This window comes from Paroedura picta, chromosome 1, assembly GCF_049243985.1.
Source record: "Paroedura picta isolate Pp20150507F chromosome 1, Ppicta_v3.0, whole genome shotgun sequence".
Taxonomy (NCBI): domain Eukaryota; kingdom Metazoa; phylum Chordata; class Lepidosauria; order Squamata; family Gekkonidae; genus Paroedura; species Paroedura picta.
The window spans coordinates 41,279,043-41,294,015 of record NC_135369.1 but is presented as its reverse complement, the minus strand read 5'-3'; the positions used below and the strand labels follow the sequence as shown (position 1 = coordinate 41,294,015).

Sequence of the window (14,973 nt, the reverse complement as noted above, 5' to 3'; positions counted from 1 at the left end):
GCCGTCCATGAGGAGATAGAGCTGGGTGTCATCAGCGTACTGGTGGCAACCCAGCCCAAAACTCCGCACCGGCGGGGCCAGAGGGCGCATAAAGACGTTGAACAATGTGGGAGAGAGGACCGCGCCCTGTGGGACTCCACAAGGAAGTCTGTAGGGGCGCGAGCGCTCATCTCCCACTGCTACCCTCTGGGTCCGGTTCTGGAGAAAGGAGCGTATCCAGTGTAAAGCTGTGCCCCGTATCCCCGTTTGGGCGAGGCGGTGGACCAGTAGTTCGTGGTCCACGGTGTCAAAAGCGGCCGACAGGTCCAGAAGAACCAGCAGTGCCGACCCGCCTCTATCCAGCTGGCGACGGAGGTCATCCAAAGATGACCTCCGTTTAAAGATGTCTCTGGACTTATAGTATGTTCAGAAGAAATAGCCAGTTTGGTGTAGTAGTTAGGAGTGCGGACTTCTAATCTGGCATGCCAGGTTTGATTCTGCGCCCCCCACATGCAACCAGCTGGGTGACCTTGGGCTCGCCATGGCACTGATAAAACTGTTCTGACTGAGCAGTGATATCGGGGCTCTCTCAGCCTCACCCAACTCACAGGGTGTCTGTTGTGGGGAGAGGAAAGACGACTCTAAGCCACTTTGAGCCTCCTTCGGATAGAGAAAAGCTGCATATAAGAACCAACTCCTTCTTCTTCTTCTTCTTCTTCTTCTTCTACTATTACTACTACTACTACTACTACTACTTCTACTTCTACTTCTACTTCTTCTACTTCAGTGGGGGAAGCCACAAGCCTACCTACCTGAGCAGAGGGTTATCCAGAACCTGAAAAGGCCAGTCCTTGGTCACTCAGGTAGGGCCATCCACTTGAATTTGAATAGCCCTACCTGAGCGATCAGAGATGTAACCTATCCTTGGATGATTTCGCCCAGGTATGGCCAGTGTTTCGTTTTTTTAGAATAAAAGCTGAGAATGTGAATGTTCCTATAAATATAATTAAGAAGCAACAATAATACCAAACCCTTTATTATATCACTGAACTCTTTGTTAATGTTTCTTCATTACAGACTGCAGTCTTGTGCATACTTAACTGGAAGTGAATTTCATGAACTGCCTGGAACTAGTTTCTTAGTTGAACCAGACTACAAGTGTGATAAGGAAATGAACACAAAATTATCTGCCTTGATCCTATATTTTATTTATAGGCTGCTGCAAAACTTGGCACACTAACTTGACTCAAATTAATTCTCTCTAGTCCTGACCTGGATAGCCCAGGCTAGCCTGACCTTGGCCCTGGATCACAACTTCCATGGAAGATGCAGAGGCAGGCAATGGCGAATCAGCTCTGAATGTATATTGCCTTGAAAAGCCAATGAGGTCTCCATCAGTCAACTATGGGACTTTCCACCACAGTCAGGATCGGTTTCTGAAAGCTATATAGATTCTTAGTCTGAATTTGAGCTTTTGTAGACTTCAGGTAATGAAGGGTTGAATGAACTGAAACAAGCCAATAGTGAGCCCAAAACAAATATTAAACAATTGTAATGCACACAAAGGCATAAAAATAGCAATGAACGCATTGACCAGAAAGGAAGAGGGATAGCATAGGGAGTGAAGATGCCATGTTTCCTGGCCCTCTTCGTGCATATACTATAATAAGCAGTGGAGTGTGAGGTTGCTCGGGCTTGGAGAGGGTTCTTTTCTAGGCACAGACAGGTTCAGAGACAGCCTCCTTCCCCTCCCTTTCTCTTCATCTAGCACAGCTTGTTCTGGCCACTCCCAGCCAGTCTTCCAGCATTTGTGGCATGGAGCTCTCTTGTGGGCAGGAATACTTCTTATCACAAGCACAGGCAAGAAGAATTGGATGACTGGTGGGAGCTACTATAATAGTGAGGTGGAGTCTGTAAACCTGCCTGTTGCGACTTGTTCTTCACTATGGTACACCAGTTTCGGCTGGTTTAGGTCTCTTGTTCCTGGTTCTCTTGGTCTATTGCCCACAGTCCTACCCTCAATACCAGTGAAGTCATAACTTTGGCCCCTCTCCCTTTTTGCATAAGTATGATGTCCCATGCTCATCCAGGAGTTTAAAGGTGGGTGTAGAAAGGTTGAAGTCCACCGCACTGAATCAGGCAAAGTTGTAAAAAAACCTTCCTTTGAGCACATGCAGGGTGCCTTCCTGTCACCAGTTACTGTGAAAGGAAGGCACCCTGCACATGCTCAGAGATGCCTTCCTTTCAACAGTTACTGTGCTCTGATCTGGATAGCCCAGGCAAGCCTGATCCCATTAGATCTTGGAAGCTAAGCAGGGTGGATCCTTGCTAGTATTTGAATAGGAGACCTCCAACAATTGGGGTGGGAGTTCTTCCAAGGAACACTAGAGGTCATGACATGGAAGTAGGAAATGGCAAAACAACCTCTGAACATTTGTAGCCAGCCTGCCAGATAATCCTTGCATCTCATGGCTACAATGCATGCATCATATGAGAAATACGAGTTACTATACATATACATAAACGTATACATATACAATTGTGCTCTTCTCTCTCTCTCTAATCTATTCTCACTATTTCATATAACTGGATTTAGGAGACAATTTTCCTGGGATGGACGTTGTAGAGCCAATTTGGTGTAGTGGTTAGGAGTGCAGACCTCTAACCTGGCAAGCTAGGTTTGATTTCCCGCTCCTCTTCCACATGTAGCCAGCTGGGTGACCTTGGGCTTGCCACAGTACTGATAAAGCTGTTCTGACCAAGCAGTGATATCAGGGCTCTCTCAGCCTCACCCACCTCACAGGGTGTCTGTTGTGGGGAGAGGAAAGGGAAGGCGACTCTAAGCCACTTTGAGCCTCCTTCGGGTAGAGAAAAGCTGGATATAAGAACCAACTCTTCTTCTTCTACTACTTCAGTGGGGGAAGCCACGAGCCTACCTACCTGAGCAGAGGGTTATCCAGAAACTTGGTTGATTTTAAAGGTGTCTCTGGACTCATAGTATGTTCAGAAGAAATAGCCAGTTTGGTGTAGTGGTTAGGAGTGCAGACCTCTAATCTGGCATGCCAGGTTTGATTCTACACTCCTCCACATGCAGCCAGCTGGGTGACCTTGGTCTCACCGCAGCACTGATAAAACTATTCTGACTGAGCACTGATATCAGTGGTCAATACCAAAGTAAAAGCAAACCTAACCTTAACAAGAAAGGAACTTCATTCAATTTTGTGGGTCCTTCCGCACATTGAAAAAATAGCATTACGCCAGCAAAATGGTGTAACGGCAAAAAATAACGTGCCTCTGCCCGTTCCTCACCTTCTGGCTCTTTTGCTTTGGTCTGCTGCCTTTTCCCACTTCTTAGCATGCCGCGTGCCTGCTTGAAATGGCGGAAGAGAGCAACACGCTTTACACGCGACTCTCCTCCACCTGTCAATCAAGCCAGGTAGCCAATCACCTTTCTCCATATTTTAAAGGACCTGCAATTACAGCTAATTATTTAAAAGTAGAACTTCTCAATTGAAATGCCTATGCATCTAATCCTAATCCTAGATGCATAGTGCTTTTTATAATGCCATCCCTTTTGGAACCACAAGCCTTGGATCTTTTAAATATTAATCTTGTTCCTGATTTTGGGGGGAGGGCTTTATAGAGGCATGCTTTGTGTTTTGTAACTGGGGGGGGGGTCCTTTGCCTGCACAATTTAACGCCTGTTTGTTGCTCCAGGCAGTTTGCTTAAAAAAAACAAAAACCCGTCCCCGGGACGGGTACCATTCTGCTGAATTCCAGGTGAAAACATAAAAATGTTACAATCCTTTATGATTTGACTGACAGTGTCCCAAATTCTGTCTTAATCTAAAGGCCATATAGTCTTCCAAAAAGTATCCCTTCTACAGCATATCTTTGAGGGCCAATCTACTCAAGCAATCTACTCTATGCTAATATATTTCATGCAACTGTACATTCTGCCACCAGAAGCACCACAGAGAAAAATATGCAGGGGGGACCCCCCCAAAAAACTCCTAATTTATCTCATGGGTGGGGATTGTGAGGATAAAGTGGAAGAAGAGAGGAGACTGGAATTAGATGTTTTGGAGGGTCCCAAGCTGTAGAGAAAAAAGCAGGGTCCACATACCTGAATAAATAAGAGGGTGTTCTGTTTCCCTATTTAAACGTTGATGATATGTAGGGACAGAAATGATCTTTATAAGACGTTCACAGCTTGAAGCACATAGAATTTGCAAATTGCCCATCCATGTATACTTGTTCATTCAGCATTTTCTTCAGGTGGCTAGATTGAGAATTGATCTGTAGTACTGCCCTTCAGCATTTTCTCCCCCTCTCCCTCCTGAGTGAATGGTTTTGCCAGTGTATCATGGTTTAAACATTTTGAAAGGTTTCCACCCCCCCCCCCCGTGCAGTGGAGGGATGAGCTACATTCACAAAATTGGTTGTCCCACACAATAAATAAATATATAGCCATGGCAACCCAGAATGGCTTCACTGCCTCATCATTATGCTGGAGGCTGCAGCAGACAGATGGATCTACACAATGACAACAATCCAGTTGGTTTCCCTTAGGACTGTATTTGGGAACAATAACGCTTAAGGTAATAAAGGCAGATTAATTAATAGTGGCATTGTTGGTGGATGTATTCAGTTGTTCTGATTTATGCTTTAGTTGTATGATAGATGTGCTCTTTTATAGAGAGGTCATCTGAGGCATATATAACATTAACTATCTGTCCCTGTTCTGTCCACAAAAAGAGAACTCTGACTTAAGCCTTCTATTTATGTTGGTATTAGTAAATAAAATTTCAGATTACTTTGTTATTTTTATTTTTGGTATAATCTGTTTTTTTGTTTCCTGTTTCTTGCTTGGAGTGAAGATGAACATAATATTGGTAGGGCATTTGGGATAGATGTAAAGTCCTCACTGTGTTCAGAAAACAGGTGAGCTAACAGAAAACATGAATTTTACAAATTAGAGTCAGTTTGATTTAGGGCAAAGCTAGCTGTAGAAAATGCCAGTTTGACTAGTGTCTGACCATATTGTAAGAACATAAAAAAGCCCTGCTGGATCAGACCAGTGGTCTATGTAGTCCAGCATTCTGTCTCAGACAGTGGCCAACCAGTTCCTCTGAAGGTCCAAAAAATAGCACATAAAGGTCTTCTCTTGATGTTGCCTCTTGGCACTGGTATTCAGAGTTTTACTGCCTCTGAACTTGGAGGTTCCTCTTAGTTACCATGGCTAGTACCACTGATAAACCTATTCCCTTAGAAACTCTCAGAACTGGGATGCCTTGCGCACCAAAACAAATAAAGCACACATACTAGAAATTAAACTAAAGAAAGCAGGGTTGAATGGGTATAAGGGTATAGGGGAGAATAGAAGAAGTCCCCGGAAGAAATGGCCAGGATCTCTGAAAAGGTATAGTTTGCAAGCCTGTAGGCATGTGTGTATTGAATCTTAAGAGCACACAAGCAGATGGGCGCTGGTGGTCAGTTTAAATAGGAAATTTCTGTCTTGGGCTAAAGTCACATATTTAGCCCCTAAAATAATGGGCTTGGGGTGGCTATGTATGATTAATAAAGAAACTGGAAGGAATGTGTTGGGCTTGTCTGGTTTGAGACAAAATCATGGGTTTCTCAAAATAGGAACAATAACTCTAATTGCCTTGGGTGGATCCTTATTGAATCTCCCAAGAAAAGAGAGAGAGACATGATTGCATTACCTGAATGAAACTCAAGTGTAAGTGTCTTCTTGATGACCTCGGGACTGCATAATGGGATACTGACTAGGTAGGGCAGGCTGTTAGTGGCCACCTAATTATGTTGGGGAGGAAAGAGATGAAAGAAAGGTTTCTGGGTTGATGGAATTAGTAACACCTTTAGAAGCTCTGTTGTTCTGCAGATATACATAGCTGTTTTTTAAAGGGGAGAGAAAGTCAACAGTTAGTCAGCCCCCAGAGTGATCTGATACAAGGAATCCAGGCAACTCCTGCAAACATGGTGCTTGGCTGGTGTGATCTGTTTCATTTTCTGCTTAGAAGCAGAGGGCACAATTTGATCCATTTGGATGCAACTGACATACATTTATATGTTTCAGCCAGGCGAGGCGGTTGCAGGGCAATGTGGATGAATGTGGAGGCGATGTTGGAGATGGGTGTTTGTGAGGAGAGAGGTCTGGATACTTAACATTTTGTCTCTCCAGAATCTACTGCTCGTCAGCTTCATTGGATGCCCTTGAGATCTAGTATTTTGCGAGGGGGAGAAAAAGCTCTCCTTGTCAACCCTCCCCACCCCATGTATAATTTTGTAAACTGAAAGTCCCAGCACCTTTGCCTCCCTGATTCCTCAGAGCTGCTTTGTGTGTCGGGAGTGGGAAACGGATGCTGACTCTAGTGTGCCACCCTGTTATAATCTGGGTTTTATATCAAATTGTCAAGCTTGGGTTCGTGGAGTCTTATATCTGCTTTCACCCTTCCCTGCCAGGCTAAGAGAAGTGCATATCCTGGACCCTTTTGTGTTTGGTCCTGTGAGCAATGTTCCTATTGCAGAGATGAGAATGTGGAGCAATGTGCCAGTTTACCTGTGACCAAGGGGTAGCTTTTTATCCCCAAGGAAAACCTTATGCTTCAGTTGCCTTGGATACATAGTGACATATATACCATTGTAATCAAATACAAGCTGTTTGCTGTTGGTTACATCTGTCCTTGGATCGGTGATTGGCAATAGATGGAGAAGTTCCTGAGAATAAGAAACTAACAAAATTTTCTACTCTCCATCTCTTGGATTATTCTAGAATAGATACTGCTTAAATTGAAGATGTGTGTTCTTGACACCTGATGGCAGAAGGAAGGTAAATCATAGCTTAACTTGTCAGTTCATCCTTCTGTTCAATAATACGTACATTACTAACATATCTGTGGTTGGTCAAATTTAGAGTCCAGTGGCACCTTTCAGAGCAACAAAGTATTATTCAAGGAAGTGTATGTGCACACGGGAGCTCATACCTTGAATAAAACTTTGTTGGTCTTACAGGTGCCACTGGACTCTAAATTTCAGACCAACATGACTACCTACGTGAATATATACACATATCTCTGTGTAAACAGTGAGATTCTGGAATGGTACACGTATTTGGGGAGGAATGCTAGGCTTCAAGATCAAATGTCATCTCAGTTTCTGTACCTGGTTTCAGAAGGGAGTAAAACAACCCAAACAATAAAACTCCTATATTGTAAATAGAGCTCTTTTAGAGACTGAAGTTTCTGAACAGTTCTGTGTTTTAAATGTGAGCAGCAGCTTTACGACCCCTTTTTAAAAAACAAAGCAGGTTGAGAAAGTTCAGGCTGCTTTCTAACATGAGACCTAAAGAAAGTCTGCTGGAACGCTGTGCTTTACTAACCGAATAATGTAGTCTCAGATTAAGAGCCATTTTTTGTTCTGATCTGTGTGAAATTAGGGTTGCTTGGCACATGGGCGCATTTCTTGCTGGTTTGTATGAGACTGGCTTCTGTTGGAAAGCACTGCATATTAAACTTGTGACTTTTAGTGGCGGCTGATCTCTAGTGGCTGTTTCACACATGCAAGTCATCCATGTGAATGAGTGATGAACATGCCCAGGCTAATCTGAGGAGGCTGCTACAGTCTGGTTGAGCAAGTTTGCTGTGGTGGTTTAATGCAGACCTCCCCTCTCCTTTTATCAAACTGGTTAAGCAGGGAGGTAAAAGTAGTGTTTTATCCCATGTCACTTCCTAATTACAGGTTTAGTTACAATCTTCTTCCCAGCCTTCATGCACACACCCTAAAAGCATTGCAACATAATGCACGATCATATTACCCACTGATGGTGTGAGTGCTGGTAATAAGGGCACAGTCCAGGCATTCAGAGGGCAACTGAAGTAAATAGTGCTGAGCAAGCCTGCAGTCATGGGTGCCTGAACACTTAGCAGTGCTGAAGGTCCATCTCCCTGTACCTCCATCAATAGCTAGCTAGCCCACCAGCTAATTTTGTTCTTAGGGACAAACCAGAGCAGTTGCTAGAAGATCTGAGACAAGACCTCCAGTATTCTTTAAAATTGGTGTATGGGGAGTCCTGTTTGCTTTCCCCAAATAGGGTTAATGGCAACTCCTGGAGCTCTGGAAAACATTGTACACGTGAGAGGGGAAATTAAGACCCCTTGTCCGAAGACCTAATCTTCAGGATTTCCTGCTATTTATCACGTTAAAGATACTGGAGTTCAGGATATAGATTTCCCATTTTTATCTGGTTTGACAAGGGGTTTTTGTGTAGCCCTGCTGGTCTAAAAGTAAAACCCAGAAAGCAAAACACACAATTGGTGGAGTACTTTTGGTAGAACCAACACAATGACCAATAGCAGTGTGCGAGCTTTCAAGTTCTCAAGAACTTTTAAACGGGCCAGATGTTACAAAATAAAAAAGAGGGGGAGGGAAGTTGAAGAGGGATATAGACAAACTGGAGTGTGTCCAGAGGAGGGCAACAAAGATGGAGAGGGGTTTGGAGACCAAGAAAGGTTAGGGGAGCTTGGTCCGTTTAGCCTAGAGAGGAGACAACTGAGAGGGGATCTGAGAACCATCTTCAAGTATTTAAAAGGGTGCTATATAGAGGATGGAGCAGAGTTGTTCTCTCTTACCCCAGAGGGACAGACCAGAACCAATTGGATGAAATTAATTCAAAAGAAATTCTGTCTAAACATCCGGAAGAAGTTCCTGACAGTTCAAGCGGTTTCTCAGTGGAACAGGCTTCTTCGGGAGGTGGTGGGTTCTCCATCTTTGGAGATTTTTAAACAGAGGCTGGATAGCCATCTGACAGAGAGGCTGATTCTGTGAAGGCTCAAGGGGGTGGCAAGTTACAGTAGATGAGCAATAGGGATGTGAGTGTCCTGCATAGTGCAGGGGGTTGGACTAGGTGACTCATGAGGTCCCTTCCAACTCTATTATTCTATGATTCTATGAGGCATATTTTTAGGTTGTAGTTGATAAGATTTCCTCTTTACAGCATATAGTGTGCTGATAGGTTAAAAAGAGTCAGTTTCAGGTTGCTGTGGACCAGGGGCTATAAAAGCAAAAGCTAGTAAAACAATTTAGCACCAATCTCCCCCCCCCCTCCAAACTCTGCCATCTGCTGTGACTCTTAGATTAAAAGAATATACGAGAGGCCTTGTGCTTAAAGTGTAAAGTCCCAAGTCTAGGAACTCCTCTTATAAAACAGCTACAATTTCCCAAAGAAGATGGGGTGGGAAATTTGTATCATTATATTTTGGAGTCACAGCATATGGTTCCAACTGTCTCAACCTTTGACAAAGTGCAGGTAGTGTGTCTGACTCTATTCGCACACTGAAGCTTGGCAACATCAAGGTTTAAAATGGGGTATCTGAAAGTAAATCATCGTTGTGTGACAGGAAATGGTCTCGAGAGGATCCTTGCCTTGGTGCGCATGAATGTTGATTTCACTTAGACGCTTGCACACTTTCTGAAATGAGTATCAATTGCTTCTGCACAGGGAGACAGCTGGTGGCGGCATTTGTCTCAGGTGCCTACACACACCTTTCTCCGGATTTTGTTTTGACAGCATAGTGATATTTACTCTCGTTCCAAGTACAGCAGTCAGATAAAATTGCTTCTTAAAACAGGTTTGTAAATTGTCAATTTTTGACCTGGTCTGGCACCTGCTAAGGAATCCTAACATGTTTTGGTACTTCCAGTTAGCACCTGAGCTGTCAAACAGGAAATCCTTGGTTCAGATCTTATATTTGATCTGCTTTCTTTGTAATATGAGAACAACAGAGATAGGAGAATTCAAGTGGGTAGGAGGAGTCACAGAAATTCAGGTCTGTGATAACAGTTTTGCTGTGTCTACTTCAGGAGGCCCATTTTTTTCTTCTTGGAAACTAGATAACAAGCGATATTACTAAATACATCTAGTATAGCAATGTCTCAGAGTCTCAGCTATGAACTAGGAAGTTTCTGGTTCAAATTTAAGTCCATTTAGGGCGGCTTTAACAGAGATTAGAGAAGCTACCGGTTCAGTCCAGACAATTGGGAGCACGTCATAGACTTGTACATTCTATCCTATGTACAGATTCCCTGATCCATTTCTGGAGTAAATGGTGTTCTAACCGTAGCTTGTCATCACCACCCAAATCAAACAAGCGGTGGTGTTTCAAACCCAATTCAAATTGTGATATGGTGATCAGCCTGATTGAGGTGTTATGGCTATTGCAACCAGGAAATGGTGGGAGAAATCTTTAACCGCTCCTGGCGGAGCGGAAGAAATAAAACAGTAAGGGCCCCGAGGGCAGGCCCTGTCCGGGATGAGGAAGGGTGCCGATAGGCCCCTTCCCCTTGACTGACCAGCAGAGGGCCCAATCGGGAGGCGCGAAGCGCCTCCCGATTGGGCCCTCTGCTGGTCAGTCCACCCCCAAGCTGCCAATCAGCAGTCGCGCGCAGCGCGGCTGCTGATTGGCTGCTTGCCCGGCCACAAACCAATTGGGAGGCGCGAAGCGCCTCCCAACCCGCCCCCCCCCACCAGAGCTTCCCTTCGCTCCGGCGGCCATTACTTTGCTGGCCGCCGAGAGCGAAGGTAGGCTCCCTGGCCCCTGCCCCGAAAACGGCTCGCCTTAAAGACGCTGGGCAAGCCCCGGGGAATGCGCTCCGCGGCTCCTGGAGCCGCGGAGCGCCTTCCCCGGGGCTTGCCCAGCGTCTTAAAGCCCACCGGCCGCCTTAAAAACGCTGGGCAAGCCCCGCGGAAGGCGCGGAGCGCCTTCCTCGGGGCTTGCCCAGCGTCTTAAAGCCACCAGCCGCCTTAAAAACGCTGGGCAAGCCCCGCGGAAGGCGCGGAGCGCCTTCCTCGGGGCTTGCCCAGCGTCTTAAAGCCACCAGCCGCCTTAAAAACGCTGGGCAAGCCCCGGGGAAGGCGCGGAGCGCCTTCCTCGGGGCTTGCCCAGCGTCTTAAAGCCACCAGCCGCCTTAAAAACGCTGGGCAAGCCCCGGGGAAGGCGCGGAGCGCCTTCCTCGGGGCTTGCCCAGCGTCTTAAAGCCACCAGCCGCCTTAAAAACGCTGGGCAAGCCCCGGGGAAGGCGCGGAGCGCCTTCCTCGGGGCTTGCCCAGCGTCTTAAAGCCACCAGCCGCCTTAAAAACGCTGGGCAAGCCCCGGGGAAGGCGCGGAGCGCCTTCCTCGGGGCTTGCCCAGCGTCTTAAAGCCACCAGCCGCCTTAAAAACGCTGGGCAAGCCCCGGGGAAGGCGCGGAGCGCCTTCCTCGGGGCTTGCCCAGCGTCTTAAAGCCACCAGCCGCCTTAAAAACGCTGGGCAAGCCCCGGGGAAGGCGCGGAGCGCCTTCCTCGGGGCTTGCCCAGCGTCTTAAAGCCACCAGCCGCCTTAAAAACGCTGGGCAAGCCCCGCGGAAGGCGCGGAGCGCCTTCCTCGGGGCTTGCCCAGCGTCTTAAAGCCACCAGCCGCCTTAAAAACGCTGGGCAAGCCCCGCGGAAGGCGCGGAGCGCCTTCCTCGGGGCTTGCCCAGCGTCTTAAAGCCACCAGCCGCCTTAAAAACGCTGGGCAAGCCCCGCGGAAGGCGCGGAGCGCCTTCCTCGGGGCTTGCCCAGCGTCTTAAAGCCACCAGCCGCCTTAAAAACGCTGGGCAAGCCCCGGGGAAGGCGCGGAGCGCCTTCCTCGGGGCTTGCCCAGCGTCTTAAAGCCACCAGCCGCCTTAAAAACGCTGGGCAAGCCCCGGGGAAGGCGCGGAGCGCCTTCCTCGGGGCTTGCCCAGCGTCTTAAAGCCACCAGCCGCCTTAAAAACGCTGGGCAAGCCCCGCGGAAGGCGCGGAGCGCCTTCCTCGGGGCTTGCCCAGCGTCTTAAAGCCACCAGCCGCCTTAAAAACGCTGGGCAAGCCCCGGGGAAGGCGCGGAGCGCCTTCCTCGGGGCTTGCCCAGCGTCTTAAAGCCACCAGCCGCCTTAAAAACGCTGGGCAAGCCCCGCGGAAGGCGCGGAGCGCCTTCCTCGGGGCTTGCCCAGCGTCTTAAAGCCACCAGCCGCCTTAAAAACGCTGGGCAAGCCCCGCGGAAGGCGCGGAGCGCCTTCCTCGGGGCTTGCCCAGCGTCTAAAAGCCACCAGCCACCTTAAAAACGCTGGGCAAGCCCCGGGGAAGGCGCTCCGCGGCTCCTGGAGCCGCGGAGCGCCTTCCCCGGGGCTTGCCCAGCGTCTTAAAGCCCACCAGCCGCCTTAGAAACGCTGGGCAAGCCCCGAGGAAGGCGCTCCGCCCAGCGTCTTAAAGCCCACCAGCCGCCTTAAAGACGCTGGCCAAGCCCCGGGGAAGGCGTGGAGCGCCTTCCTCGGGGCTTGCCCAGCGTCTTAAAGCCCACCAGCCGCCTTAAAAACGCTGGGCAAGCCCCGGGGAAGGCGTGGAGCGCCTTCCGCGGGGCTTGCCCAGCGTCTTAAAGCCCCGCCGCTGCCTTAAAGATGCTGGCCAAGCCCCGGGGAAGGCGCTCCGTGGCTCCTGGAGCCGCGGAGCGCCTTCCCCGGGGCTTGCCCAGCGTCTTAAAGCCCTCCCCTCGCCTTTAAAATGCTCCCCAAGCCCTGGGGCCTGGGGAACATTTTGCTACATGAGGGTGAGGGAAAGCAAACCCTCCCCTAGGGCCCGCTGTATTTTTTTGACAGCGGGCTCTACTGCTAGTCTTCCTATAAAGAGGAGGAAGGCGCCATGGAACCTTGATTCCTGAGCTGGCTTGCTATTCTCAATTGGCATTGTGCACATACGCACCATCTGCAATACAGAATGAATATCAACAGTCCATCTTGATGTTGACAACGACCCATATACGTGCTTGTCATGTATACTGATACTTAGTATTAATAATAAACCTATTGTGTTGCAGAGGGTTTTTTGTTTTGTTTTCAGGATAATAACAGGAGCTATGCAGTGGAGGTGGACTTCTGCTGAGATAAGTGAAGATTTTCAAGCCACAGATCGTCAGTTGTTTATGGCAGAGAGCTGACTGAGAACAAAGGCTTAAATAGGAAGCCTGGGCTGAAATCCTATCACAGTTGTGCATTTGTGGGTGACTTCAGGCAAGTTGCCCATCTTATCAGTTCTTCATCTAAAAGAAAAAAAAATTATAAGCTACCTCACTGGGTGATTTTCATTTAGCTGATGCCCAGGGTGCAGAACTTGTCAAGTACTATGTGTGGTTGAAATTGCTGTAAAAGTGATGAATAGCAGCTGCCAGTTAGCTGGGAGTGAAGAAATCACTATGCCATTTCTATAGAAACCTTCACTTGATTAGAAGTCGTAACTGTGATTCACACTGATAATACTGGAGGGTTTCCACTGTGAAATGGAGGCAATTTTGCGTATGCACAAAGGATATACATTCAGTTGCGTCACAGCTTACCTAATGGCTAAATGGTCCTGGATGCAGAATTTAATTAAAGTAGATGTAAGAAAGAACCATGATTACACACTCAGTTTTTGTGGCTGGGCTCTAATCTGCAAGTTTAACAGATTTGCAGTAACTGAATTTGAAAATCAGGAAACATAGAAGAAGAATTGGTTTTTATACCCCACCCAGAGGAGCCTCAAACCAGTTAACTATTGCCTTCCCTCACTCTCCCCACAGCAGATACCCTGTAAGGTAGGTGGGGCTGAGAGAGCTCTGAGTAAACTGTTCTGCAAGGACAGCTATGAGAGAATTATGACTGGCCCAAGGTCACCCAATTGGCTACATGTGGAGGAGTGGGAAATCAAACCTGGCTCTCTTGATTAGAGACTGCCACTCTTAACCACTACACAAAGCTGGCTCTCTAGATGACCATTACAATGGCATAATTATTACCAGGTTGTTTCATGTGATCCAGGCTCCTTTCCTTAAGGCAGTGGTTCTCAACCTGGTGGTTGGGACCCCTTTGTGGGTCAAATGGCCCTTTAACAGGGGTCGCGGCAGGGTGAGCAGCTTGGCCGGGGCTCTGCCATTGTTGCCACTCCTCCTGAAGGTGCCTGCCAATTTATATACAGTCATGAACAATATATCTTCACGCTATTGGTCAGTTTTGGTTTAATTTCTGTGAAAGAACACTTGCATAATTTTAGGGTTGGGGTATCACCACAATATGAGGAACTGTATTAGGAAAGTTGAGAATGACTGCCTTAAGGCATCATCTTAACATGAAAAATTGTGTTTCAAATGGTAAAGAAACCACATTTTCATGATGTTTGCCCCTTTGCCAATTAGTATGCCTCTGCTGTAGTCACCGATGCATGAAAGGTGGTTCAATGGATGCTGAAGGCATACTTTATGAATACTTTTCATAGTATCATAGAATCATAGAGTTGGAAGGTACCTCCAGGGTCATCTAGTCCAACCCCCTGCACAAAGCAGGAACTCATGATTATCTGCCCACCCACGGTGACCCCAATTTCATGCCCAAGTGACCTCTCCACCAAAAATCTCTAGAATCCATCCTGGCCTGGAGGAAATTCAACTACTATCCCACAGCAGCAAATAGCAATTCCCTGGGTATGCAAGGAAGGGCCAAGAGACAAACATCCATTCCTGCCCACCAACTCATTTCTGGGACACACCCTAAAGTTGCTGTTTCTGTTCAAGAAGAAATATTATTTAGAAGAAGAAGAGTTGGTTCTTATATGCTGCTTTTCCCTACCCGAAGGAGTCTCAAAGCAGCTTACACTCGCCTTCCCTTTCCTCTCCCCACAACAGACACCCTGTGAGGTGGGTGAGGCTGAGAGAGCCCTGATATCACTGCTCAGCCAGAACAGGTTTATCAGTGCCGTGGCGAGCCCAAGGTCACCCAGCTGGCTGCATGTGGGGGAGCGCAGAATCGAATCCGGCATGCCAGATTAGAAGTCCACACTCCTAACCACTTCACCAAACTGGCTATACATCACAGTTAGCTGGCATTTCAGTGTTCAGAGATACTTGTTAACACCAGCAACAATTGGCAGAACTGTTGTTTTCTTGTCCT

At 47.4% G+C, this 14,973-nt stretch overlaps 1 protein-coding gene across 7 annotated transcripts in view; it reads left to right on the top strand.

Annotated features, from left to right (window-relative positions):
• The window catches only part of FOXN2 (forkhead box N2), a 54,999-nt gene that overhangs the window by 13,151 nt on the left and 26,875 nt on the right, over nucleotides 1–14,973 (top strand). For 2 of the 7 annotated variants that reach the window (XM_077335064.1, XM_077335028.1), the window contains exon 1: nucleotides 4,615–6,832. The exons of 4 other annotated variants lie outside the window; for them this stretch is intronic. The gene's annotated coding sequence lies outside the window, so the exon portion shown is untranslated. Of the gene's footprint in view, nucleotides 1–3,649; nucleotides 4,581–4,614; nucleotides 6,833–14,973 lie in introns of those variants that run through there. One more of the 7 variants, XM_077335072.1, reaches the window with a different exon arrangement.